Consider the following 16,814-nt stretch of genomic DNA (forward strand, 5'->3'; position numbering starts at 1 on the left):
TGTTGTTGAACCTAGTCCTTTTGAAAATGTTGTGTAGTGAATATTTTTTCAATATTTTGACACTCCTGCAGCTCATTTGCTGAAAGTATAAAGAGACAAAGCATCTGTATTACATCAATGAATATGTGCAATCTTTATTAATGGGAGTGTGGCCACCTGAACCTGGCTTTGGGGAGAGACAGGGATGATGATGGAGCAATGTGGATTTCAGCAATAACCACAGAAGTATTGAAATCTTAGAGACCGTAAGAAATCTTAGTCCAACTCACTGAACTGAAGTAGGTTCACACGCAGCTCAACTCTCCGTGTTTATTATTTGCCCAGCCTTTTCATAGAAACATTTGGACAAGAATGATTCTACCTAGTCACAAAGTAACCCATTCCAGCGTTCCCCAGCCCTGATAGCTGTTTTTATATTTAGTGCCATAAATATGACTAGTAACTGTACACTAGAAGATGTGTTTGAAATAGGTAGCAAGACAAATCATGAAGTCTCAAACGATTCTAAGAAAAATATATTTCCTACAGTCAGCTGCTTCTTGGGTCCTAATGAAAGTGCATGGGCAGCAGCAGCTACCTTTTCCCTTCAGTTTACCCAGTATAAAGGAAATGGAATCACGAGGAAGCAAATTAATTGTACTGTAATTGTTGGACTGAAATTTGGTGAGGGCCTTTTATAGTTTTGCCTGTTTGTTTTTCTTTTATGGAATTACTATTTTTTTGGGTTGTTCTGTGGAGATAGCATTCATAACATTTGTTTTTTAAAATGGTGCCAGAATTTCCACCTTGAAGCGTATTGTATTTTCTTACCTATCCAAATGGAGATCTAGCTAGATTTCTAACTGCTTAGTTAACTCATTTTTTATTGACAAGTGTTTTTCTTTTCCAAAAAATTATCTTATTAAAGCAAACTAGACTTTTCCATCATGTCTCCAACTTTCTGCATGTAGCACAGATATCCTACAACACCTAGCTGAAGAAATGTTTTAGCCAAGGAAAGTTCTATGGAAAAGTTTGTGAAAGATTATCTCAACCATTCTCCCATTTGTCCTAAATTATGTCTGTGGTGCAACATTATCAAATTTGACTTTATGGTTAAAAACATTAAAAAATTTATAGTTTTCTTTTATTAAAGGTACATTTGGCATTTATTAACAAAAACAGATTTTAGTGAATTATTTTAATTTAGTCAAAGACCATTCTTTTATTGCAACAAAAGGTTTTAATGAACTTGTTTTGAACCATTACTATTATTGAAAGAGCATCTAGTAAGATATAGCAGCAACAATGTTCCATCCGTTACCTCAGCAGCAGACTTTTGTAGGCAGTAATGGTGGTTAAGTTGAGCAATGGGAATGATGGATCTGCAGACTCAAGGGGGTTAATGTTGACAATGAGCAATTATTATTTTTGACAAGAATACCAAAGGGTTTCAAGATGACTCTTCTAACTGAAAGCAGATTATGACTTGAGTTTTATTACTAACTGTCAAGCATAGTTGTCAAGTATATAAAAGTGTGATATAAAAGAAGATCATTTTATTATAGTAGGAGACAAAGCAGAGATTGAACGATGACCTTTTTTGTGGTTGTTTCTTTTTTTTTTTTTTTTCCAGTTACCCACAGGAAGAAGGAGGCAGAGTCCTAAGCATCTTAAAAAGGGAAATGGGGGGAGAAAACATCCGGGAGAGGACACTTTCCTACAGTTAAAAAACTGACAGCAAAAAAGCACAATATGATTTTAATGAAGTCAGCATATGTGTGTGTTTGTGGGTACTGGTGTGTGACTTCCGTGTCTTTCTTGTAGATATAATGTAATAGTATGCGGGTGGGACAGTGCCCCTCAGCAGCTTTCCAGGGAGTAGTTCTCTGGCTGACTGATAATCAGAGCTACAAGCGATTTTTTTGTTTGGTCTTTAGCTGTGATATTTTCCTCTCTCGCCTGTTGGTATGTGTTGTAATCTTGATCTTAGAGATGCTGGTCTTTGTCAGAGCAATTACTCAGCCCACACTTCTCTGAAAAAAAGATGAAGAGTATTTGCTAGAGAGAGCTCCACCTCTCATTTGTTTTATGTGTGCCTGTGACAATAGCAGATACTTTTGTTTCGGCTGAAAAGTAATATCCTTCTGTCCTGAGCAGGTCTCAAGTGTTTCTTTGACTCCTTATCTATCACATCTACTGAAAAACCAAAGGCAGTTCTGATTGTAACATTTGAACTGAAATAACCCAGGACTTTAACTGCTGACCTTACCTCTAGAATGGGATGAAGTAGTATCCCTTGTTGAAGCAGCTTTTGCAGATGTTGCAAGGCAGAGACAAACTTCGCTGCTTTGCTACTTGTTTAACTGATCTTTACATGGACGAGAATTCATCTGCACTCTTCTGTGGACAAACCTGAACAAGTAAAAGATGCAGGAAATCTGGGAGGTAGAGCGTAACATAAAAGAGCATTACAACTTCTTTGAATGGATACAATGATTGAATCTGTTGTGCTAGAGAATGTGCTGACATCGTTTGGTTCTCTTCCATTACTCTGCTAGAGACTGTAGATCTCCTCTCTTGATTTTTTTTTTCTGAAAACAAATACAAAAGGAAAAAAAGTTTTCACATAATTGCTTTTTTGCATGACTAAAGAGGCATTTCCTAATTATGAAAAATAAAAATAAATTGGCAAAACAAAGTAAGAAAACAAAGATGGTCTCTCATTGGCACACACATTTATACTAAATCTGAGTTAATATAATGTGTACTGAAGGTGCCAGATTCTCTGTGAATGCTTTTTGGAGAAAACCATGACATTTGCATACTGATTAAATTTATGACACAAGTAGAGCAGGTATATTGTTGTAAAGGCAACATGCCCAAAGTACATTTATCTAATGCTTTACTTCTCAGATAATTCTTTCATCTACAAATGTATAGTGGCTCAAACTTCCCTCAGGTTCTCTTTTAGATATGTTATGTAAGATCTGATCATATTAGCATCCTTTAAACCCACATGTACACCAGGTGTAAGCCTCTGTGGCTTACACAAACTTGGCCCAAAGAGCGAGGGAGATCTGCACAGCCATTTTTTTCTCGTATAACCTGAGTGCTAAGGTAGTTCAGCCTCTGCCATAAGTTCTAGCAACACCAGATCATTCTCATTAAGACCACTGCAGTAGCCTTGGTCTCCCCGAGAATATAGCTGCTGAAAAAAAAAATGGAACCAGTCTTACGTGAGAGGAATGCCAGGAGGTACATTGCCTGATATTGTTTAAAAGCATTCATGAGCAGTGTAAAACAAACTGCTTTTAGAATTCTACCAGCTAATAAATGTCTGTTATGTTCCTTGCATACTAATTTATGCTTCTGATCCTTCGTTGCAAAGGATGCTCAGTACTGTCCTCTTACAACCTTTGCCTCATCTTCAGTTTGCTTATCCCTCTTCTCTGGTAGCTCAAGTAAAGTATACTACACAGTCTGGAATATGCAGTATAACCACATTTGCCAGATGATGTTTTATAATCGGGTTCAGAAAGGTTCATATCTTAGAGGATTTTGAGAGGGTTTCCAAACAGGAAAGCTAAAGGTAAGCAGCTGCCTGTTGCGCATTGACCTGAAATTTTAAAAAAGTGCTTTGGGCTTTCAACATGGAAGATGGTTGGATATCTTTACTGTTTCATAGATATAGTAGTGATGATTTTGAAGGTCTGAAAGACATCAGTGGTAATCTGCTTGAAAGTTTCCTGTTAAAACATACAGCTTAATATTTTTTAACATATTCCATCTTCTGTCATGTGGATCACATTCTTACTATGCAGAACAGGCTTCAGTTGTCACAGTGTCATCTTTCTTGATTTTTTAGGACTGTGTAGATGGCTGCCAACAAGCTTCGATTATGCACAGAGGAAAACAGCAAGGACTAGACCGAGTGGATTCAGAAGAGTACTGTCTCACATCAGATGAAGACAGAATCATGTGAAGGTCTGTCTCTACATCATGCAGGTGAGTGGAAGAAGAATAAACTTTTGATCCTGTTGCCAAATAAGATGACATTTTATTCTGTGGTGGGATAGAGGAAGGTTTTGTGATCAGGCAGACACTATAGAGACCAGGTAATTCTGAATTCCTGATGATCTTAAAGCTCCGTGGTTATATATTTCCTTCCAATGAAACATCACACTTGAAAAAAAAAAGAGATGAAAGAAATTCCCCAGCCCTGAACTCAGTAGTCTTTTTAACCCTTGCCCAATAGCACATTTCATGAAAAAGTGTTAGAATATTAGATAATTTTTTTACGTTTTGATACAGTTATGTTTCCTTTCTCTTTCAGCATACATCCATGTGCATGTGCAAACACACACAGATATTAGATATTTTAGGTTTTGATACAGTTATGTTTCCTTTCTCTTTCAGCATACATCCATGTGCATGTGCAAACACACACAGACACGCACACATACACATCTATCTGTCTATATATAATCTTCAGCGGAAGCTCATGCATAGGGGAAATTCTGGGAATAATTAAGAAAAGGATACTGCATCCTCCAGCAGACGGAATACATCTTTTTCATTTAAAGCATTTTTTTTTCTTTACCACCAACTTGCTGCAATTAGGAGGTTGTTGGAGAGATATCAATTGAGATTTGGGAACTGTTTTCTGGAAATGTTTTGAATTAAAATCTAATTGGTAGCTTTCTTTGATAACTATTTTATTGTTGGGTGCAGCTAAATGGAAATCAACCACAAAAGGAACTCAATTTTGTTTGTCGTTAATTTTAACTCGATTTCACAAATGATTTACATATATGATATTTTCTCTATTTGTTCTGTACCATTCCTGAACTCCACTTAGAAGAACTTAGACTGATTTAGTGTTGTTTTCCCATTTATCTATTACTTTTAAATACTCTATATTACCTTAAATATGGGTTTCAACAGAATGGTTAAGAAGCAGTAAGTGGACCGAAATTAAACTTCTTGTACTTTGTGAAAAACTAGGAAATTAATGTCTCTGAAGACAAAATGTACTTGTTTTTGCCTAAGACATTTTTGAGTGCTGGGGTCAAAGAAAAGTCACCTACACAGCAAACATATGATCATAACAAAGCAAAATTTTGAAAAGATAAAATTATATAGTAACCATGTAAAAAGTCAAGGCTCGGCTACACAGTCAAGTTACCTTAGTTTCATGTGTTATCAGGACATCAAGTGAACTATGTCCATGTGTGATCACTAAATGTGAGCTAATTCAATGTACAATATGAGAAAGGTGAAAGATACTTATAAATAAGTATTGGAAAGATTAATGAATAATTTTGCAAAGGGAGGATGGGGTACAAGCATCAATCACAGCAGAGATGTAATTTTACTAACAATGAATGCCAAATAACCTGGGCAGGCAGGACCCCAGCCAAAACACACTTAACTGAGTCCAATTGACTCTATGGATATTGGACTGTGCCCATGGAATGTAAGAGAAAACAGCAATTTGGGGAGGCCTAAATCCTTACAAGGGATAGTTGATATTTGTCTGGAATAAATTAAGACTGTCGTTGGTACCAGACAAAGGCAGGTATATGAGGGTTTGCTTATTGTGGAAATACAGATATTGAAAGCTTTTTCTCTTGAAAATTGAGTTAACAGGCAAAGTACAATATTGGTTTCTTTACTTGAGTGTTTGCAACTGAAATACCGTGCTACTTAGCAGCAAAGAGAAGGATAACCTCTTGCTGTATCACTGTGTGGGAACCTAGCATGTCCTCTCTTCTGATAGATTTAGAAGTAAAACAGTTTTCACTTAATGAGGCGTAACAACTGCAGTGATACACCTTTTCCATGAATCCCTAAGCACAACATTGCTGCCCAGAGTACTCAACCAATACAGGAAAGCTAGCAGGAAACAGAGATGACACTGTGCATTGCAAAGTTTCTTAAGTAACAAACCAGCCACACCTACAGTCTCAGTGCTGCGCATGGTGCTGTCTGAAAGCCTGTTTATAGTTGTTGTTTGGTTCTTGCTGTCATAAACTTTTGGCTCTGCAAGATATTCATTCATGTTAGGTTGTTTCCCTGCTTTATTTGGGTTATTTGAATTCTGGTCCCATTTCAAAAAGCATTTATATAAAAATGCAATTTTCTGTCTTAGCAGATGTGCCCCACAAGTGCTTTCAGAGTCAAAGATGTTACTGACTTTGGTGACTCAGATATTTCTCAAATTCTGTTTAACTGTGGTTGCACTGAAATGAGGCACTTGATTTATGTATCTTCTATACATTATCGGTATACCAGGCTCATATGCATGAAACTGAGGCTAACAGTTGACCATGAATCCTCTCATTTTCTTTCTTTTTTTTTTTTTTTTAATACTGATAGCAGTGCATAAGAGAATAGACAACTGCTTTGAAAATGAAGTATTTTCACTTCTAAAATAAGGAGCTATAATTTGGAAATTGCTGTGAGACTGTAACTATGAACTACAGTCATATGGTTTTTACACTTCTCATATGGAAATTGTACATGTCAATGTTGCTTTGCATTAACTTTAAAATATTTGTCTTCTACAAATTATTTTTTCAGGATGTTTAATTAAATTTAAATCGATTTCCTCAGAAAAAAAAATCCTTTGATAATTAGGTAGTTTTATAAATTCCTCACTGTGAACAGAATTATTAAGAGCTCAAGTGCTTTGAGATTGGCATTTAAATTGCTTTTCACATGACTTCTTGTTAATTCTGTCTGTGCTCAGGAAGCATTTTGCCAATATTTGTTGATATCTATCTTTGCTCATTCAGTGTTTCTTTCACCATTGTATATAAGTGATATAATCACAGGTTAGAAAGGCAGTGTTTGTTCAGAAGAGCCATACTATCAGTGAATAGCAAGGTACTTTGCATTACTTCCTGAACAGAGTTCTTTGCTCCCAGGAGGATGTGATAACAGTTCATCTGTAATTTTTCTTGTGGAAAGGTACCACTTACATGAAAAAATTGGGGCTCAGCCTTGCCTTTGTTGTAGGAAACTACACAGTGGAGAAAAGGCCACTGGAGAGCCACCCATTCCCAAGAGAGGTTCTCTCTGAGATTCCTGCCTGCAGACTGCTTTGCAGGTTTTGCTATAGTAATTTAGCATTAGAACTTTCAGACCAATATAAAGAATGCTGCAGATGGACCAAAATGTAGAGAACTTGATGGGAAATAAATGCCTTTTTTAATAAACAATATTGCTGTCAGTTTGATCAGCTGTAAGAAAGAGAAGGCATTTCTAAACAACAGTTTGAAGAGGTTTCAAAAAATCTGTTACTGGTTAACTTTGGCCATTTAATATCCGTTTTAGAAATCTGGTTAAGGTGCTTTGGGCCACTACTTTATCATACTTCTGCAGAAGCTCTGGAAGGGAGTAGAAAGGACTCATCTTTGCAGAACTTCATCGCTGAAAGCTTTTCAGAAAGAGGGGAGTGTGCTCACAGGGACCAGAAATCCCTGTCTGTGAGGGATGGGCAGTTCTGCCTCTGTGGCAGAACTCTGCTCAAGGCTTGTAAGTACTCACAGGTGTCTGGGACCTGGGAAGATTATTTTTTATACTCCCCATAGCACCATCTTTGCAAAGCCAGTTCAGGCCTGGAGCCAGTTTCAGCTGGGCATCAGCTTGCTGACATACTTTCTTCCACCAGGGTGTGCCAATCAAACAGACTGCATTCTGTTGCATGAGAATTCAAAACAGTACTGGAGTGCATAAAAAATGCATCTAGTCCTGAGTGGGTTGTTTTGCTCAATACGTTTATGAAAGAATATTTGAAAGCAGGTAAAATAAAATCAAACATGCATACAACAGGCCAAAAAAAAAAAATTAAAAAAACTCTATCCAGGGTATTTTTAAGTAAAGGGTTTTTAAAAAATCAGTGCAGACATGCTGGCTTTTTACCTCCTCTTGTTTTAACCTATGACTGATTCATCAGTTGAAGTGCAAAGGAACCGATCTTCTTATGGTAATTGATTCTCAGGGGCTATTAGTGTAAACGTAAATGCTCAACATAGATGTTACGTAGGTGGGTGTTAGGGGGAAAACATAAAGTGTCAGCAAAATAAGGCAGTCTGTTCATGCCGTGTGGTAAGAAAGTGAAGAATGTTAGAAATCAGAGACTCAGAAATGCCTCCCAGAGTCAGCTGTGAGTGGAGTCTCCCATTGTGAGTAATTATAAGAAACCTACTGCGCAAGAGTCAATTCTGGTCCTTTAGTTCAACACGCAAGACACTTACCTGAAAATAACAGAGATTTCAGGTGAGATTTGAAAAAGAGCTTACATGAGTTAAACACCTGGCTGCCATTGATCTTCTGTGGGAGGTGGACACCTAACTTTTTAGGTATACCTGAAAACTGTTGGGACTCTGTTTTTTTCTATAGCCCTGGACTAGAATTCTTTTTTTTGTTTTCTTTTTTTTTTTTTCATAACAGCTGTGATTTTCAAACCACAGAGAATAAAAGAAGAGCATTCCAGTGAAAGTCCAAGAGAATATTTTAGTTGACCTAGCTCATCAAAAATTGCAAGAGTAACTCCAAATTGTTGGACAAAATTATAAACAAAAGAAAACTGTTGGTTTTGCCTTCTTTGTTTTTACTCCCTTTAAGTTTATGATTTCCAGGTTCTCTTTGGAAGTTAAGGAGTTTAAAACATACTCTCTCTTTTTTCTTTTTTTTTTTATAAGAAGTTACGTTATCACACAACTCTAAAAATGAGATCTTCCAAGTAAGCAACAAATAAATTTTGAAATTGATGATAAAATTAGGAAACTAAATCATACTGTATTTATAATTCTTCTTAAGATTATGGAGAATATAGTCAGCTTAATGAAGAACATGCTGTGTGTATGAGCTTCTCCCTTATGCTGCATTCGTCTTGATGGTGACAGCAGGAGAAAGTGAAAGGATGACGCCTGTCTGTCACCACTGCCCAGTATGACTGTTGCATATACAGCCTGACATAGGCTATACTGGAAGGAATGTGGTCAGCCCTGATATTGGGCAACTAGAGGAGGAATCAATCCCTCAGAACTCTTCCCCTCCTTGCATACACTTCACAGTCATCTTGAGAAAGGCCCTTGGGCAAAACTGGGTACTATAGAATCAAATCTGTACTTAGTAGGAGACATTTTACTTCCTTAATAATTGTGAAGTGTCAGTTCCCAGCAGCAAACACGTTCTAATACGCTGCCTTTTTATGATGATGTGAGAACCACAAGGAGTCTGGGATTCTAAATTCCTTTCAGATCCTTTATATAAAAAAAAAAGTCCAGATGGCTCACAAAACATTTAAAGAACTTTATTTGAAAAACATTTTCTTTCTAAATGGGAATTTACACAGAGTACAATTAAACATGTTTTTCTAACTAAACATACTAGTTTGTATCTTGTGGCAGGGAAAAATAAATATGTAAAAATAAAAACAATCTGAGACTCAAAGTTAATCATGTTGTGCCAGCTTGACTCAGATTCTGTGATGGAGGGCCATGCATGCTCTCCTGCTGTAACTCCAGGCTCCTAGATCTGTCATAAGGACCAGGCTCATCAAACTGATAGGAAATACATGTCAAGCTTCTTAAGTTGTGCTGGTCACCATTCTTGCAAATAGTAATGTACCTATCCAGACAATTACATCTGTGAATGTGCTGAGAGAAAATTGCCATGTGTCCAGCAATTTCAAGGTGCAACTGAACAATGAATTTTGTATTTAGTTTGGGACACATTATGCTTTCCTGACTTTTTGAGACAGGTGCTTTTCTAAAAGCCAGTCTACTTGAAGGCTTCTTTCCCCCTCTTTTAAAGACAGTTACTGTGTTTGCCTTCTCCAGCTATGTAGAATTTCCCCCAGCCTTTCCATACGCTTGAAAACAATCACTTCTGGTTCAGAGATTGCCTTGACTCACTGTAAAAATACTTGAAGGTGAGTTTTCTAGCAGGCCCTGCTGGCAGAAGTGCATCTAACTCATCTAAACACTTCAATTCATGCTTTTGCCATTGCAGATGCTACACTCCTCTCTCAGTTACAATTGGTTTTGCAAATAACTTTTATGATGAAGATAGAGCGGAAAATTGTCTATTTGTTTTGATACTGATAAATTATTTTGCACCTCAACCTTATTGATCGGAACATTGTGTACCAGGTTATTTCTTATTATCCATCTTCATTTATCACTGTTGCCATTGTGTTAGTATTTATTTTCTTTTGACTTATGCTAAAAAGTTCCTGAGTCTTCCATATTGCTTTGTTACAGTTCCTCTCCTTCTTCTCCTTTGAGCCAGACAACTACTGTGTCTTTAATATTTAATGTCATAACCGCCACTTTCTCTGAAGTTCTCTTTACCATACAATTTCTTCAAAAGAGTCTATTACCAGATCCCTGAGTTGGTCTGCTTTTTTGTTTGCTTGCTTGCTTGTTTCATAAAACAGCCATCCTATTCATTTTATTTTCATCACCTTTTTTCCTGAACTCTTCAGGTTTATCATTACATCCATATTAAGATTTTTGACTAGGCACTCCTCACTGGTTGGAATCTAATCTAAATTGCTTCTCTGGAACCTTTCTCCATCTTCTGAAACATGTGCATAGTACGAACCAGAATCACTTGCTTGTGCCCTGCTGTATTGCCGCAGATATTTGGGTAATTAAAATAGATCTCTATCCCCTATTGCCCATCCATTTCTATAGTTCTCCCTGTTCAAATACGTGCTATTGATCACCTTCTTCAGATTAAATATTCCAAATTCACCGTGATTTTTTACATGTTCTTTTCCTGTTTTGTCTTTATCCAGAGATATATGTCTGTTCTTCTCTAATTCTAGAACTACAGGAAAAGCATACTAATTCTTGGCGTTTATTGAAGTGCTTTTTATTCTTCCTTGCTTCTCCTGCCTGCAACTGTACTATTCTGGATCAGTATTGTCACCCTGTGTTGTGTTCACCAGTCTCCGACTCACCAGTTAAGTGACTATTTCATTATGCTGTAAGACTTTGGTCTATTCCCTATTACTTTTTGCTTTTGTGTATAAGCATATTCATCATGTTGCCCTATTACTCCTTTTTGTCTCTCCCATGGTTCATATTTCACTCTAGGAGTCACTGCATTTTTAGTGATAGATGGACTTTTACCGTCACCTTATTTCAAGCCTTGTTTAAAAAATTCATAATAGGTCAGTGCCTTCAGACGAACTGCCTGGATTTTCACAGCAGAAAGTTTGTGGAACGCTGCTGTTGTTGAGGGTAAAGCCCTGGTATTGTTATCATCTGTACCTCAAGGCATTCATCTCTTTCTCTGTTTATTCTGATGGTCACTTCTGGCAATCATTGAATGAAGATTTTATAAACACAGCTAAATTTAATGTGCTCAGGTTCAGTTATCCATAGTAGTTCAGACAGCACCACAGTGATGTGGCAAGGAAGCATGGAGTGAAGAGGGGAATAGCAATTTCTTAAGCAAGCTCAGATAAAAGAGATTCATAAAGCAGCCTTCACGAGTGCTTCAGGAAGTAGGTGTTGCCATTCTTAAATTCTTCCTATGATGATAGCTGAAGTTGACGATAGCAAATGTAATACAGTGAAACTTCTGTTTCCAGATGCCAGAGGTTCTACTAGAGGGTAGTATCTTATATTTGGCCATATCTGGATAACACAGACAGTAACTTTTGGCTAAATGGTAACAGAAGGATCTTTCTTTTCTTTAGTTGTCATCTGTAGTGGTGATTACATTTCTATAATCAGGCATAGTTTCATTTTGCTATAGTTTGTTTCCACATTAAAAAATTTAATCTAACCGTGCTACCTGTGCATCCTTTGGAATATCATGGTAATGACAGACAAGTACAGTGGGATGCTTCTGTTGAGGCCATTAAGTTGATAGTGTCTAAATTCAGAAAGATCCCTTGAGCTCTTTCAGTGTAATGCTGGGTTCAGTTAGCATTTTTTCAATCTACTGAGAAACAAACTCTGAATTTGCAGATGCTCATCATGCTGGAAGTGAAATTTATTTCAACAATATGACAGTATAAGAATATCTGTATGTAACACCAATGGCTTATAGTGGGAAACATTTTTAAGCACATAGGAAGATTGAAGTATGTGGCATCTTTTTGAGATTACTTCATGTAGCAATCTGATGGGAAGCTGGTTTATTTTATCTTAACTTCTAAATGATTCTGTTTCCATTAGAGCCACAGTTATTGTAACAATAGTATTTTTATGTTTGATTCCTAAGAAAGTGATGTGGAGAGGACACAGTACAGAAATATATGTACAGTTTTTATATTTCCATTTCTTTGTCAATTATCTTTTATCTTGTTTGCATTCATGTCCTTCTTTACAAGCAAACATACAACTGATGGTTTCTTTTATTGGGTTCTATTGTGCTGTCAAGCCTGGTTTAAAACACAGTAATCTCATAGACGCTTACAATTATGAACTTCATATGAATTCACAAACACATGAAAGATACACAGGTAGCAAATTAGCTGAGAATCTCAACAATCTGCACTTACAGTAAATATCCTACTTCTAAAGAAGTGGGATGCCTTTAAAAGTCAACAGTTGTTTTGGAAGTACTTTGTCATATTTATAAAACACTGCGTTGCATTTATGGCACATAGTGTCATGATAAGTTGTCCAAAGTGCCTGTCAGCTTCCCTTATAAAATAAATTTTAAAAAAGGAACAACTGAAAAGATTACCTTGTAGACAGTAACAAGCAAGAGGTTAACATCTTCTTTTTTCCCTTTTTCCATGAGATTCAAACTGTCTTTAAACTTTCTGCTTCTCTAGTTTAATATTTTTCCAATGCAATTTAATAGAAATGGACTATTTTAATTTTCTACCATGAAAAGTTATAAATAAAGACATTTTTAAAAGTAAATAACTTTTAGGAGCTTTTAAAAGCATGCAGCTGTTCTAACATAAGAGATCCTAGTTAGCTCTTTTTTTTTAATACAAACCACAAAGAGGTCAAAGCATCCAGATTTTTTATTTTTATTTTTTACTACCCATTCACATTTAATGCAAATTCCAGCAATGTATTCATGTTATTTCTTTAGGCACCTTCAGAATGCCAGCAGGTAATTGAGTAATCTGAGCTAATGGCGCTCATGTCAGGTGCCTAAAGAAATACCCTGAGGATGACGTTTGGAGCCGACTTATCATATACTCCTGTTTTACAACTAAGAAGATGAAACTGTCAGAAATATAAAGAGTAATAATAGGAAAGTGTTAATAAAAACATTTTTTTCACTAAGGATTTTATTCATCATACATCTTGAAAAGGAATCTCTTATTTGACAAAAAGATGGCTAGTATGTACCACAGAGCAGAATAGACAACAGGATGGCATTTCACAGCATCTGGGAAACATACGTCTTGGGACCATTATTTCCCAGAATCAGAGCTTTACTTTTTATTTTATTGTGGAAAAGAAAGCCTTTAACTCTAGGATCAAAATAAGGTTTTAATAGACGGTTCCACCATAAGTTATTCAGGAGAAAAATAAAGTGATATTTGTGCCAGTGTTGGAAAGGAGAAGTTTTGCCATGTGAATTACTACCCTTACAGCCATAGTTGCTAACATGTGAGAATGACAATACCATCAACAATAACACTTTCTTATTATAGTTTCCAAAACTAAATAAAAAAGATAGTAAGACAAGACTGTAGGAGACTGGTACCCTAGGGTAGGAATGTGAGAGTTCGTAGATAGTTTTAGCATGAAATACTAACAATCTGGTTTTCTGGAGGGAGGGTTTCAACTTTCTAAATTCAGGAAGGAAGAGCTTGTTCTGCACAGCCACCAGTTCTGGAACTGTTGTGGTATGGCCACCCCTGAAATTTGTTTCCTATACTGTCAGCTATTATGCACCCCAAAAAAATGCTGTTACTTTGCATTTGAGATCATGTGAATCAGTTCCTACTTTGAGACAGGGATTTATCTGAAAAGGTCTGCATCTTCCTGGCAATGAAGCTAGATAGTTGAGGTTGCCTGATTTGCCTCATTGCTTGCTCACTCAAGAGTTTAGGGCCCTTGGCTATCAATATCTGTTTGGGTTGGGTTGGGTTGGGTTTTTGTTGTTGTTTATTTGTTTGTTTGCTTTCAAGAAACTTCATATAAACGTCTTCTATACAGCACAGCTTGAGCTATGACCTTCTTATGCATGCCTGTGTGTGCAATCCAAATGAATTGAGTTAGGAGTGTTTTATTATAGATGAAGTCTTTCAGGTCTAACTTGTCAGTATCAAAGACCACAGAACAATCAGCTCCTAAATGACTCTGTAACTCCTGTTGAAGCACTTAGTGGTCACACTACTCTACCCTCTCCCGGCCATTCCTGCGCCCTTCTACTCCATATTTACATGCACCTGTCTCCCCATTAACACCTCGTTAAGGCACACACCTGCTGTGGTTTTACTTAAACCCATTGCACTGCAGCTATTAACCCTGTATATTTCATTATGAGGCACTCAGCACAATAGCAGCACTGAGTAAGGTTCATTAATGAGTCATGCAGCCAACAAAAACTGGGTGTCTCCTTTACGTTCAATTTCTTCACACACCCGCTCACCCCTTTTTAATAATAGATTATGTATTAAATACATTCCCCAGAAAAAAAAAAATAATACATGAACACACATGTGCACGTGCATTAAATCCAGCTGAAATAGCACAGTTTTGAGACATAATATTAACGGACAGAAATGCAGTACATATTTATAAATGTTAAGAAGGGCAACAATGAAACCACAGCTCTCCGGCTTAGGAGACCTTAGTTCTATTCAAAGGTTTGTCAAACATCTGCAGTTTCATCAGCAAGCTGTAGCCTCTGCTAATGCTACTTCTAAAAAGTAAGTGTATCAGTGTATATCCTTAGACTAGGAGGCATATACACCTCACAGAGAAAGAAAAAAAAAAAAAAAAAGGTCAGGCAAAGTACAAAGCCTCAGTACAGAAACAACTGTACTGGGAAAAAAAAAAAAAAAAAAGGAAGAAGAAGAAACAGCGTTCATTAATATCTGTAGTAAAAGAAAAGCGGTGTGTTAGCAGCCAGTATGATTGATATGAAGTTCAGAATCCAAACTGTCATGGCAATTTCTCCATCAGTTTCATTGAATTTGTTTCAAGATATTCTATTATGATGTGACATTTTTAGGAAGAGAAACTAGACAGGCAAAGATGGCAAATGATTGCTCCATGACTGTGTAATCAAGAAATACCATAATCTGTTATTTGGTCACAATCCCATGAATCTAGCCCAAGGAAAATCTAAGCTTTGGAGCTTGATTGGGTCAAAACCTCATCTCCTTGTTGGACAGCTACATAAAACTATTGAATGTGGTACTTCAATAATACAGTAAGAGAGACCCTCAGATGTATCCATACATTTGATCAATGATTTGCTGCAAATTGCATTAAGTGGCCACAGATCAGTATTTCTTACTGAACATCCTTACAGAAGGGTAATTTGCTGTGTAATTGCTTTTCATCGCTTCTTTATCATGGACTATTGCTTTGCTCAGTCAAATCTCTCATACTTATGCCACAAAAGACACAAGAGTTGTTCTTTCAAATTTCATAGTGCTTATGTTGCTTGGTAATACAGTGCTGTTTATACACACAAAGATACAGTGTGAGAAACTTAGAAGATCTCTATGCAACTTGCATTGCAATTAGAAGTGCAATGCTCTCCTCATTTTAGTTGGTTCAGATGAACCTTAATAGGATGCCTGAATTTAAAAGGGATCAGTTTAAAGAGTTCAGAATTCCTGCAACTGTAGTAAATTTAACATTTTCTGTTTAATACATATAATGCACATTTGTTCCACTGTATCTTGATAACAGTTTTTCCCTCAGTATCTTACTTTCTCATGGAAATCTCTTTTTATTCTTATCATTCAGTTGATAGATGCCAGTTTTGCCAGTGATCCTGGATATTTTTGCAGAATTAAAATATAAGGAAAAACACATTTCTGTATAGAAAAAGTTCCTGCACCTCTCCTTCCAGATGCTTACTTGGAATGGAGATGATAATCCTTGCAAATATTAAAAGTATTTACATACAGTATAAGGTGATCCACCTATAAACCAACCCATTAAATCTGGCTGTAGATTTTACACATTTCTTCAGCAGGGAAGCCCACCAATGGGGTGTTTTTAATAGGCATTGAAAGCTACACTTTATTATTCACTGAGTAGAACTGACATTGGATTTGATTCAGAAAGGAGCACTAACTGCATAAACAGATGTCAACTGCTATTTGGTCTGGTGACCATGGACTGGATAAATAAATAGAAAATCTAAGAAGGAGCACAGAACTAAAGATTGGGCTCATCTTTAAATGACAGGAGGATGAGCTTACTAGCAAAATTTCCAATATACTGTATCAGTATCTTTTGATGTTCATCTGGAAAGAAAATGGAGACTAGGATTCTTGCTATAAAGGAGAAATAAAGCAGTAATACAACACTCATTAACTACTCCTGAGAAATGCACCATCCCTATTTCATATATCATAGTCAGTACTTGGTGAGAGTCCTCAAAGAATATTATCTATGATACCACACATTAACTACCTGGAGCATACAGGGATAGAGTCAGCCAAAGTCAAAGGAAAGAGTACTGTTGAATTCTGGGGACTAAACATCCAGGCCCTTAGGGGCAGATTCTGTTCTCTTGGCAGTAAATCTTGCAATCCATTAACTTCTAGTGGCAACTGTGTCTACGTGTTTTCTCCATTATGATTCTATATTCATATTAGTATGTAAACATCTGTCTCAGTACAACCCCATACGTTGTGCCCCATT

At 36.6% G+C, this 16,814-nt stretch overlaps 1 protein-coding gene across 1 annotated transcript in view; it reads left to right on the forward strand.

Annotated features, from left to right (window-relative positions):
* The window catches only part of INSC (INSC spindle orientation adaptor protein), a 510,527-nt gene that overhangs the window by 427,590 nt on the left and 66,123 nt on the right, over positions 1-16,814 (forward strand). The window contains exon 31 of the mRNA XM_083840240.1: positions 3,848-3,987. The gene's annotated coding sequence lies outside the window, so the exon portion shown is untranslated. The remainder of the gene's footprint in view (positions 1-3,847; positions 3,988-16,814) is intronic.

The sequence above is a fragment of the Anser anser genome (genome assembly GCF_964211835.1).
Source record: "Anser anser genome assembly, chromosome: 5".
Lineage (NCBI taxonomy): Eukaryota > Metazoa > Chordata > Aves > Anseriformes > Anatidae > Anser > Anser anser.